The following is a 12859-nucleotide window of genomic DNA, read 5'->3' on the forward strand; positions in this document are numbered from 1 at the left end:
TAGTGTCTGTGTATTGAGTGCTAACTTGACACTTTGTGTTTTGTCTGTTTACGTAGCCATTGGTGAATGTGAAACCCATTCTAACTGGATTAATTTTCTTACCATGTCTTTGGTAACATATGCTTTGATTTAATGTTTCTAATTTGAGAGCAAGTAAGGAAGTAAAAAAAAAAAGTGTGATGCATAAATCCAGGTTAAGTGATCCTGGAAGCTGAAGCCAACAGCTAGTCTTAGAGGGATGCCAACAGTAATTTCCCTGCTTGTACTAAGAGCAGAGCATGAAACACATTTCCGTTCAGAGTAAGAAACTCACGCAAAAAGAGAATCTGTAAAGTTTTAAAGGATTATAAAACAATGTCAGAAAAGCGGAGAGGAGAGGTGATGGAGGTAATGCTTTGCCAACTCCACATTTAGGACAGATGTGCAGTGAAATAAACGACACAGCACACAAGATGCTAATACTGAGGTAATTACCAACCGCTGCCACTCTGCTGCCTGAGCCTCATAGCCCAGAGCGTGACTTAGGCAATGCTCACAGCCACTCTTCCATCAAAACTCTTCTCCCTTCCTGTCAGTGCTCCTGTCAGTTTCTCCTTGTCTGTATTATTATTGCACATACTGAAGTGGTCTGTCTTCCCTTCCACAGGATTCCAGGTTATTACCATTAATTGATAAGTTGACAAGGTAACACCTTAATGCAGTGGTCCCTAAACTAAGGCCCGTGGGCCGGATCCGGCCCGCCTCCACATTTGGTCCGGCCCCCTGAACAATACCAGAGAGCATTTAGATTTTTTTTCATCTGCAGTATTTTCCAGAGTATAAGCCGCTACTTTCTTCCTAAGCTTTGAACCATGCGGTTTATAGCCCAGTGCGGCTTATATGTGGATTTTTCTTCAACCACCAGGGGGCTCTTTAGCAGGAAGTGAATCATTGGAAGTCAAAATTGGAAATTAAAGAAGAAAGCGCCCATTAAAACTGAATTAGGTTTTAATAGGGAATTGAAATTTGAGAATGTTGTTGATCAGTTAAATAGCATTGACGGGAAAAAGATTTTTTGTTTTTTTTAAATAATACTGGGATCATTAAGAGAATTTGAGGTATAGATATTAGGATCCAGTAGATGGCAGTAGTGCAACAATAATGGATGCAAGCTGCCGTTGAAATCTAAAGAAGAAGAAGAAAGCGTCTATTTTCATTTAGCACATGCTAGTAGCAGACATGAAGGATCAGCACTTTTACTGTTACAGTTACCGTTCGGAAACCACCGTAATCAGTTCAGTTAAATCTAATCTTGGCAACTTTTTCTTTTTCAACCATAATAAATGTGATATTCAATTGACCTGTTATGACTCAAATGTTGGGTGTCCGCCCCCCTCTGCTGCTGCTGCATCGCTGTGGAAAACCTGGAGCGGCAGATATCTGCGGCTTATAGTCCGGAAAATACGTCATAAATAGTGTTATTATTTATTTCCTGGATTTTTTCTGTGAAGAACCCAGAGAGGGTTATTTGGTTATTATTTATTTCATTAATAGTGTTATTATTTATTTCCTGACTTTTGTTCTGTGAAGAACCCAGAGAGGGTTATTTGATTGTGCTTTCTGGAAAACAATACATTTTTACATTTAGGCACTCCTGCAATCGTCACACTTTTTCTGTTATAAACTGAGTCCGGCCCCCCACCAGAGAAGGGAAAAGTTATGTTGCCCTCACAGGAAAAAGTTTGGGGACCCCTGCCTTAATGGGTTTCTACACCTGATTCAGCATAAAATGAATGTGCAATCAAACTAGTTACTACTTGAAAGCATGTTTCGTCTGGAATTCTATAAATAGCATCTCACAAATGTTAGAAATCACCTCTTATTCTTACACTTTTTATCCCTTTGCTTTAACAAATGAATTTCAAACAGCAAACAGCCAATTCCTCAAAAATTGAATTGCTTCATAATGACAGATTTATTCTAAAGCCTTGCTTGTGCCCTGGCTGTGACCCCAGCTAACAAAAATCACTCATAAATGCAGAGTTGCAGGGCATAAAGGAAGCTTGCTAATACATATGTTAAATTTTATGTCAGTGTTCACAAGCCTTCAGACTAACTGATCACTACCCTTTAAGCAAGAATACTCATTACAATGAAACATGGTTCATTCAATACTGTTCTCATAAAACTGCCATGCTCGCTTATGAAAACCAAATTAAATTTGCTGAGTCAGTACGCAGTGACCACTCGGCAATCAGTCGGGACAACTTTTTCAAATATATAGGTTTTGGACACGTTAAAAATGGCTGTGTTACACCCACACTATGGGACATAAAATGTATTAAGTGTTCTAGGACAAACAAAAAGACTAACTTTAATAAATCGCCATCATTTGATTATCAACTAAGCCATATTGTGAAAATCGAGTGAAAATTTATTTAGTGTGTAAACCTAGAGCATTAAGTAGATTGTAGAATTGTTTTTACTGTCATAAGCTTCAAACAACCAGCTTCTTCAAACTGAACAGCTGGTATTAGTGCTTTTTTCCATTTTAGTACCAAATGTGCTGGTGCTTGGGGCCGCATCCTACTTGGTTCTGTAAAAACACAGTAAAGACTGAAAATACAGCCCATATCATTATGTCACCAAAATGTTTCTTCAAGTAAATTATTCCTTCCTCTGGCATATACTGAATTTATATAAGGTTTTACCTCTTTGGTGTGTTGAAAGATACGTAAAAAATTGTGTTTGTGTGTGTGTGTAAAGTTGCTAGAGGCACAACATACTGAACATGTTGACAACAAAGTAATTTTTATTTCTATATATTATTTTGCTCGACAGCATAAAATACAAATAAGATCAATTGAATCTTATTGTTGTGTAGGTGTTTTTCAAGGGCCATATCTACTTCCTAAGCCAGGTTTGTCCTGTTATTTATAACAAAGTGCTTTCATAATTTGACTTTTACTTTAAGCAACTATCATCTTATTTGTAAAATTGGTTTGTTTCGTCACCTGCAACACATTCCTGCTGTTGTAATTAACATATGCTAATGTATCAATAGGTAAGACAACATAGAGAAACTGAAGTACAGAAAAAAAGTTTTCAAAAGAGCAATCATTGATTAAATTTTACATGAAGGATCTAATGGAGCAAACATTAGGCTCATGGACAGCTGAATGCGGTTACAATAATTACATGGGGGACAAACATTATGATCTGCATGGACAACTTATGAGATTGCATTTCCATGATAACCAGTGGACCAGTCTCACCTCCTTCCAAATTCAACAGACGGCTAATTACGCAATGAAACATGGCTTAACAACAAGCGCACACACACACAACCCAATGCCTTGAATGGAGCTGTGACACCTGCAGAGACCCTTAAAGCTAATTTGAGGGAAATCTTTTGAGTGAGACATTAACACAGCACAAGCTATATGGAAAAAAAGTCAATTAACATTTAACCAAGTGATGAAACCCAACAATACAAACAAGTGTGCCTCTGGGTCCTCATTAGACAGATGGAAATTATTAAAATAAGATAATAAGAAGACCGCCTATAGAGCGAGGCTTTGCAGGGTGAAAAAGTTAAAGATGTTGCCTTTCTACCAATAATGAGCATGTACAAAGGATATTCATAGAGCGGAAAATTGCTTCTAGTTTATTATGATTTTTACACCTTGCTACTACATGGTTCTTGTTTTCTGAAAGAGTTTCAGTTCAGTGTTAATAATCCTTTATTCCTTCTGTTGTATTTAACTTTGTGGCTATGTAGAGGAGTGCAATATTGATTTCAATGTAGGTGGTCTTAGACCTAGGCAGCTAATTTATCTTGTCTGTGCATCAAAGTAGAATTAAAACCTTCAGAGCAGAGGTTATCACAAAAGAGTGTGTTGCTTCCAGAATGGTGATTCTGTCAACCTCTTGTATCATCCGTATAGCCAATTAATGAAGTCGTATATCATCATAAGTGACGCATTCTCTGCAATTGTTATTTCAAAAATGTGATTTAGTCCCCACAGACCCTCATTTTGTCACTTTACTGATCCAATTGATGAAGAAAAATCTGATTTTGGATTAGCTCTTCATCATTAAATGCTTTTGACCTTATCTATTTGAAGGTGTTCAATTTCAGTTTTACTCAGTAATACGCGTCTCGTCATAATTCCTCAACAGTCTGCCACGTCAAGACTCCTGCACATCCTCCTACTTGAAAAACATAATACAGTATAGTGCTTTTGATCACTCAAAGCTCTGTACACTAGAGCCACATTCACCCAGTTGCACATACAAGAGGACCCATGAGACAAAACTGATATACATGTACAAAAGTGCACATACTGAAACTTGTCACAAACTCTCAACTTTCAGCTGACTTCTCCAGCTGAGTCACAGTCACTCCAGGTTTACACTACTTATTAATAATATGCTGAAAATGTTTACTTTTTTTGTCATTTAAATTCAGAAATTAAACATCATGTGTTATATACGTTCCTAAACAGAGTGTTTTCAAGTGTCTGTGCTAATTTTATACAGAAGTTTAATTTTCAATTAAAAAATGTCAAAAAGTATATCCACGCCTTGTATGATGTTTGCACCCAGTACTTTATTGGGGTTTCTTTAGCATGAATTACTGCATCAATGCAGTGTAAGGTGGAGTTAATCCACCTCTGTCACTGCTGAGGTGCTAAGGAAGAACAGGTTGCTTTAACAGTGGCCTTGAGCTCATCTACATGTTTGGTACTGGTGTCTTATCTTCCTCTTACAATACCCCACATATTCTCTAAGGGGTTTAAAGCAGGGCAGTTTGCTGCCCAATGAAGCACAGTGATACCAAGGTCATGGCAGTGTGGGCAGGTGTCAGGTACTGCTTGAAAATGAAACCAGCATCTCTATAAAGCTTGTCAGCAGAGGAAAGCACGCAGTGCTTGATGAAACACAGTGGACCAACACCAGCAGATGACATAGCTCCCTAAATCATCATCAGCCACTTTCATAGAACATCTTCATGATAAACCGACAGAAATGAGTTGTCTCTGAGCAGAGGTGTACTGCTACATTGGTCCTGTCACAAAACACAGACAACAAAAAGGTGCCTCAACCTTTTTGTTGCTTGATGTGTTCTGAGAGCTTGATGTGTTCTGAGAGCTTGATGTGTTCTGAGAGAATGGACAAACTATATAACATTCAATCTGATTGTTTATTGCCTCATGTGGGTCATCATCAGCCAAGGCCTATGCAAGAAATTAATATGGCTAAAGGCCTGTAAAAATAATGTGTGACAGCCAAAACAACAAAAAAAACATTTTAAAAATAAAACAATTTTAACCATGCTTATCTCCAGCAGCACTATGACCTCTCATGTCTGGTGGATATACCCCAGAACTAGATCAATGACCACCAAACAGCTCAGAGACTTTTTTTTTTTTTTTTACATTTGTTAATACAGGGCTTTATTTTTTTGCTCCACTTGTAAGCTTCGTCTTTATATTTTGTAGTTTGCTTTTCCTGCTCCATCTTCTAGTGTTAATGCAAACTTATTCGATGTTGCTTATAGTGTCAGTGACTGACAGGAGAAATGACATGACGAGCTGGAGTCACTCTGCATCACTCAGCTGGATGCAAGAGAAAAATGGGGAGATTTAATTTATGTTGCACTGGTAGGACAGGTTTCTCAAGTTACTGTTGAGTTTTTAATGAGGCTATTTGTTTTCGTAGGCCGAGCTTTATGAGACTACTTCTTTATTGTCAGCAGACTGGAGCTGTAGTGCTCATTCATGTGTTAACAGGTCCACTCTGTCCTGCGATCTGCCTGACTGGAAAGGAGGAGAAATGGAGAAGGCATTTGACAGGACAGCTTAACTCACCAGCCCCTAACCCACCTGCCCACCTGGGAAATCCCTGGTAGGCTGGTTTGCCAGTCCACCCCTGAAGTGTTGACTGCACCAATGAAGGTTTGCTAAGAGTTAAATCAGCAGTTTTCCCTGCAATAAGTAGTCTGTAAACTGTTTTTGTTATTGTAAAGATCTGTTTTTATTCATCTAATGAAATAGAAATATTTTCTGAGACTAAGTTTTGGGTTTTCATTAGCTGTAAACTGTGCAATGAAAATATGTAATAACTTTCATTTTTTTGAACTGAATTACTGAAATAAAGTAAAAGAAACTATGATGTCCTTATTAATTGGCATATATCTATACTCACAGTATTTTTGTAAACCCATGGTCACAAGATTAACATGCAGTATCACTTGTTTATGAATACTGTATTAGATTTTCCTAATGCATAAGATTCTCATCTATACTCACAGCTGTAGTAACACTTGATGGCATGATTTTTGCACTGGCTGCAGGGATAGATGCTCATAATTCATGTACTTTCCAGACAGATTCTTAATAAAACACACCAAACCAGCAAGTAAGTGCTCCACCACATCTAAGAGTGTGTGCAAGGTTGTCAATTTGATGATTTATGCAAAGTATGAAAATTGGTTCGTGGTAACTTTTTTTAGCATTTTTTTTGTTCATTTTCATCCATTTTAATGTGGCATCATATGTTTTAACTCTGCAAGTTAAATGACAGCTTTTTTCTTCAGTGAAATATAAATTTGAGTTTGGATATTCTGAGATTTAACATTTTTTTTTGCTTCAGTGCAGAGGCATGGATGGGCTGGATTTTTCAACCTTTGCAGAGTTTCTAGTTTAAATATCACGATGAGCGAGCTGGTGGGGATTGGGTTTCTGAGACAAGGACATTTCAATAGCATGAATATAAATGTGCCTTTCTGAGCACTGAATAAATGACTGAAAAATGTTCTCTCTGACAACTAGGTTGTTCTTTTAACCATTATAGCAAAGTGATTTGTCCCCACATTACACTGTACATACACGGGTTATTAGCCAGTGCTGTCAATATGTTTCCTGCTATTCAGCATGCCATTAACATTATCTGCTCGTAATTGTACAGTGTGAACCTTTGCCTTTTGTTGCCAGAGGGGAGAGGGACTTGTTCCCACATCCAGGAACACCAGACAGCAAATATAAAATTAATATTTTATCATGCCCCAATGCCTGTCAGGCAAATATAAGTGGACATCCTGTCAATAAAGGGTTGAAGGATTGATGAAATATTATTTCTCTGGGTGGAACATTGAGCAGACGGAAGTTTGGATACTATTTTTGGAAGAATGTGTTGATTCTTTTAAGATTCGGGTCATCCAACATTGACACATTGATACAGGCAATGCTGGTTTTGAAGGGTATAATGTTGTAGAACGTGTTTCAGTTTACAATTTGTAATATTCACAAAGCAGTTTATATGCGACTGTATGGAAATCATACATGAACATTTGCATGTGTAACAAAGTAGAGAAGGGTATTACATATTTTAGATGAATGAGCCAATAGGTTCGGCTATCGGAGCACAGTGGGGTGTTTAAATGACACACAAAGGCAGACAGATGAATTTAAGCTGTTCTAGCTTTAATCCTTAAATCATGTTTCTGTAGACATCACATTTGACATCCATTTGTTATCAAATTGCTCAAGTTTGCAATAAAACAATTATATTTTATGTAAATGCAGTATCACACTGCATTGTGAACTTACTTTTCTGTAAATTGCAAAAGCATTTTTTCCAAACACAATATTAAATATTACATTTTATCCAAAAGTGGTAAAAGTTTACATTTGAATAATTAAGTAGTCCAAATAAAGGTTATTATTTAATAACAATGTGATAAACAGAACAAAAACCCAAATGAAAGGCACATAATATGCTCACCGATCTCAATGCCACACATTTGGGACAACAGTATGGTGGCTCTCAGTCTGGACACGTGGAGCACTAGATAATGTAACAAGCCATATTTTTCATACTTTAACATCAATAAATATGAACTTTCATCGTGAATAAAGTAAGAATATACTATATTTTGGTCTTTACCTTCAGATGAACGGAGAACGAGATGAACTCCCAAGAAACCAACAGCCAATAAGAGGCTAACGACAAAGCACTAGCAGTGCTCATCAGAAAAACTGAAGCTCAGTCTTTTAACTCACTTCACAACTTCCAGCTTAGAAGTCGAATGATAAAGAGTAATTCTATCTGCAATAGAATTTGTTTAGAGTTCGTATCTATTACAGTTTCCGCCTTAACCAACACAGACTCTCACGCTGCACAGCTTTGCAGTTTCCTCCTCATGGCGGATCTTTCCCGCACACACAAACAATGCTGCAGACACGGGGAAGAAGGCGGGACCTACAGCGACAGTCTGCATTCTGATTGGTTGATAAGGACTGGAAACTAAACTTCCTATTGGCTAGGTAGACTACCTAGCTTCCCTAACCTGTGTTTCTTAACGAGGCATCCCCATTTTATGTGGGTTGCACGTGTCCGTCATGTTCTCAAATTACCCAAAATCTCCTTCTAAGATATCTTTACCAGGCATATGACCTCTATACATCAATGCAGTTTGTCCAAATAAATTAGATATTATCTCAGTGTTTACGAGTATGTGTATGGAGTAGTCATGTAAAACACAACAAAAGCTGTTTGTAACCATATGCAGGAAACATAAAAACAAATAAATTGTAATTTTGATAGAGGAGAAAAAAGTGAAAATCTATCTTCAAAACTGCTAGCGTTTCAAAAAAAAAAAAATAGCAGGAAAATCATGAAAGAGGATGGAGTGGGGAACGTATGCAAAGCAAGAATGGCATCAAGATGGAATGAGCAAGAAACTACAAGTATTTATTTTTTGTTCTCACAATACATCACAAAATAACACTGTACATATTTATGTCGTAAGCAGATATAACTACAGAGAGAGAATACAATTTAAATATGTTAAATATTTAGTAAACATACTCAGGACTTGGTTGGCCCAGTCAAAGGTTTCAAGGACAAAGGAGCTCCGGGAGTTGCTCAAATCATGACCTGGCGAGTCTTTTCATCAAATCTGTTGGTCGGAGAACAGGACTACATTGGAACCTTCTACATTAGAGAAGGCTAGCATTACACTTCATATCTTACCAGTACAGTTGACCATCAGGTGTTGAGTGGTTATCAGACAGTTCCTTATTTTCTTAGAGATGGTTAGAAGATTACCCCCAGGTGACTGCAAAACTCTGCCCAAATTATGCCCCCAGGAGGCAGATCTGCAACTTGGAGAACAGGTAAATAAGAACTTCAACCACACTCAAGAACAGAAGCAGAAATTCAAACATAAATTATCATAGCTTTTCAATCCACCTTGTAAACACTGAACAAAATAATCTGGCAACAGGTGCAAAATATGTGCAAAAAATAGAACCAATTGCATTGTATTTAATTCCTTAAAAATGACTTCCATCTGAAATTAGATAACATTATGTTCACATTGAGTCTACCCTAGTTTGCCAGAAAATGGTATTTTTCCCCTTGTTTATTTTAATGCTTAGTTTTAAAAGATAATATTACTGTATGAATACTTTTAGTCACTATTTTATAGTTCGAAGTTCATGTTCCAAATCATAATCTATTAAGTGATACATTAAGCAGATGCTTTCCTGCAGAGTTTGTATTCAATCAAAGAAGTTAAGTTACACTCAGCATTTCTCAGATATTTTAAGAGGCTAACTTTTTAAACATTTTAATTCAGATCAAAGTCAAATTCAAAAATACTTTATTGATCCCAAAGGGCTGCAACAGACTGGCGACCTGTCCAGGTTCACCCCACCTTTCGCCCGGAACGTTAGCTGGAGATAGGCACCAGCAACTCTCCAGACCCCACTAAGGGACAAGGGTGTAAGAAAATGGATGGATGGATGGATCCCAAAGGGAAATTGAAATGGGTTGTAAGTCATATTAACTCCAAATACTTCAAAGAGTTTTTCTTGATGGTGATGGCAAAGTTTTAAAATAAAATATGGATCCATGAGTACTTGTCAAATCAGATGCTGAATTGACTTTGTTTAAAGGACTAATGAAAATAAATTATAGTGTGCTCTTTCTGCCTTTGTGACATTTTCCTTGTAACTGTGGGTCCATAGACATGTGCCCACAGGGCTGCCTGAAGGATGACAGCTTTTCATGAAACCTGAATGGACAGTCAAAATGGATAATTGTAGAAAAATTAATTATATAAAATATTTACTTTTCTTATTCATGTGTGTAGTCCACGTGGATAATTATGAATGAAATGCATTCATTGCTAAAATGTAAAAAGTAAATCTGCATAAAACCATTTTTTAATCACATACTGCTTTCAAAATCCAAAGTAAGTTATCTGTCATGATAAGTAATAATACACTCATCCACAACATGGGCATTTAAGTGACTGTGAAATAGAGATATTATCTCACAGAGCCCCACACAAAACCTGTCCCTCAAGATCTGCTGTTGCAGCTTCACAGTTCGTCTCCAATTCCCTGACATTCTAAATAAACAGACTGCATGTCAAGGCAAATGCTGCACATTTCTGTACAGAGAAACCCACAAGCCAAGGATAGAGCGACCACACAATATTAGTTGTGACAACAACAGACCCAAATGCCTGGAACAGCCTTCAGTGAATTTGACATGGTCCCATCTTGCCGGATGTGCCAAACTCCTCTTGAACTTTTCTTCCTCTTATTTTGCGCTGAGGAACACAGTGAGCCTCAAGCAGCTCCTGCATGAGTTTGAAGTAATGTGCTTTGCCCTGACAGTGACGATAACGGGCCTAAGCTGGGGGCGAAGGAGGAAAAAAACAACAACTCTAAGCTCTCAAAAGAGCCTACTGTGTGCATGAAGGTTGGCTGTGTGCCTTTTTCCCAATAGGACAGGCGCTGGACTGAAATGGCTATTGTAAAAATTTAGACTGAGAAATGATCTTTCACAGCTCTCCTCAGATAACTTCTTCAATAAATGACCAATTTGTATAGAAATGATAGTCCTTTGCAGCGTGTTCACACTTTTCACAGTTTCTCAGGATTCAATAAAACACTTTGATGAATTTAATTGGAATATTTTGTGATGGATGCAAAGTAGTGCATAATAAAAAAAGTAAATCTGGTTTTGATATTGCCGCAAGTCTTTGGGGCTACGCCCTTACCAGCTTTATTCATCCAGAGAAGCAACATTTTTGCTCAGTCAGATGGAGAGTATTTGTGAGAATTAGTTCCAAGTCTTAGCACAAATTCTTCATTAGATTCAGATTTGAAAGTATTCTATTGTCAAGCTGTGACTGTATGTTTAAAGTTCTCATCATGCTGGGAAGGGAAATTTTTTACTGCCCATAACATTTTCTTCTATCATTTGCCTTGTACAACCTTCCCTGTTCTGGCAAAAAAAAAATCTCTCCTCACACCTGATGAGAGCACCTGTTTGTTTAAAAATGTCCATACATTTAAAGACTTAAACTTCAAATCATTGTAGGATTATTTTTTCCTAAAATGAGTATTACATTCAGTGATCAGACTATCTCAGTAATTCTTCATCTAACTGTAATTTCCTCTCTGCAATAAATGATAAATGGTAAATTTCCTCTCTGCAATAAGCTATTGATGGCAGTCAGACTCCAAGCAAAAACTCAAGAACAAATTAAACTTTTAATCCAGAGGTTTTGCATGTAAATCAAATATTTGCATAACAAGAAGTTGGCATAACACCCTCTGATCAGCTGATTACCATAGTGATGAGAATCTTCAAAGGGAAAACTTTTTCTTTCTGGGGTGGAGCTTAGAGTTATAGGTTATAAGCTGCAATATTGACTGTCTCTGAGGGCATGTTCTGCTCGGCAGCAAAGAATATGGGACACTCTGCTGTTGATTATAATGAAGAGGAGAAGAAGGCAAAAGCTTACTTTTGGAGTTGGAGGTATGAGGGAGCAAAAAGGAGCAGTCTCTTTTTGCTTCTTGACAGAGCTCATTATCTTTTCCAAAAGGTGTTTGAGGCTTTAAAAAGCAGCAGGAGGTAAGGAAAAAGGGAAAAAAAAAGACCTGCACAGAATATATTCAGAGAAGTTAGATATTTGTGCTGCAGAGAACTTTACAGTTAAAATACATTTCTTAATTATTCCTCCAGGACAATTATTCCCTCTCAATTCCCAAATGCAATAAAACACTTACCATATGGCACCTTTGGCAAAGGGCATTAGCCCGCACCTCAACAGGCAGGCATGAAGTGAGCCTATAGCTGTCTGAAATGTGCTGACACCTCACTTCTTGCAGCAGCCACAGGGGTTGGGGTGATGGGAGCAGTGGGGGTAGAGTGATTACTGGATGAAAAACAAGCATTGCCTATTTTCATTTGCTGCAACAGATGCTCATTTTATGCACTTATTAATAACTTAAAATATTTCAGCTAACACTCTTATTATGGTCTGTTGAGTAATAAGCTGGTTGATTTTGAAGTTGTTGGCCTTCTGCAGTCCGTTTTTTGCGGTGTGGGGTCCTTGCCAGATATCTCCCTCTCTTTCCCTCTCCCTTTTTCTTATAGTGCTACTCAGCACTGCAGCACTGTAGCAACAGGATAGATCTTTCCCCTAATATGCGTGTGTGTGTGTGGGGGTGGGGGGGTGTGCGCATGTGTGTGTGTGTGTGTGTGTGTGTTTGATACATTGCAAGGACCATTTTCCTAACACATACAACATTGTGGGGACCAACTACTTCTTATCGCAGCCAAACCCTCAGCCCCATAGGAATAAGTGCTGTTTTTGGGTTAGGTTAGGTTTAGGGTAAGGATCAGGGCTACAGAAACTAATGAAATATGAATGAAAGTCAATACAAAGTCATTGTGAAGATAGAAAAACCCACTGCGTATGAGCATGTGTGTGCGTGTGTGTGTTTGTGTTTGTGTGAGAGGGAAGCGGTCACAGCATATCTGGGCAGCAGTAACATGCAATGACGAGATT

General features: G+C 37.8%; 1 long non-coding RNA gene across 2 annotated transcripts; it reads right to left on the minus strand.

Annotated features, from left to right (window-relative positions):
* Nucleotides 1-7696: 7696 nt before the first annotated feature.
* Nucleotides 7697-12401, minus strand: LOC103474756 (uncharacterized). 2 transcript variants are annotated; one of them, XR_535219.2, is made up of 4 exons: nt 12075-12399; nt 11810-11945; nt 9019-9149; nt 7697-8944 (listed from the first exon to the last, which is right to left on the minus strand). It is a non-coding gene; the product is annotated as an uncharacterized LOC103474756 (long non-coding RNA). The 2 variants fall into 2 exon arrangements; XR_014090717.1 differs by having other exon boundaries at nt 7697-9149; nt 12075-12401.
* Nucleotides 12402-12859: the final 458 nt, after the last annotated feature.

The sequence above is a fragment of the Poecilia reticulata genome, chromosome 13 (assembly GCF_904066995.2).
Source record: "Poecilia reticulata chromosome 13, P_reticulata-male-v2, whole genome shotgun sequence".
Taxonomy (NCBI): Eukaryota; Metazoa; Chordata; class Actinopteri; order Cyprinodontiformes; family Poeciliidae; genus Poecilia; species Poecilia reticulata.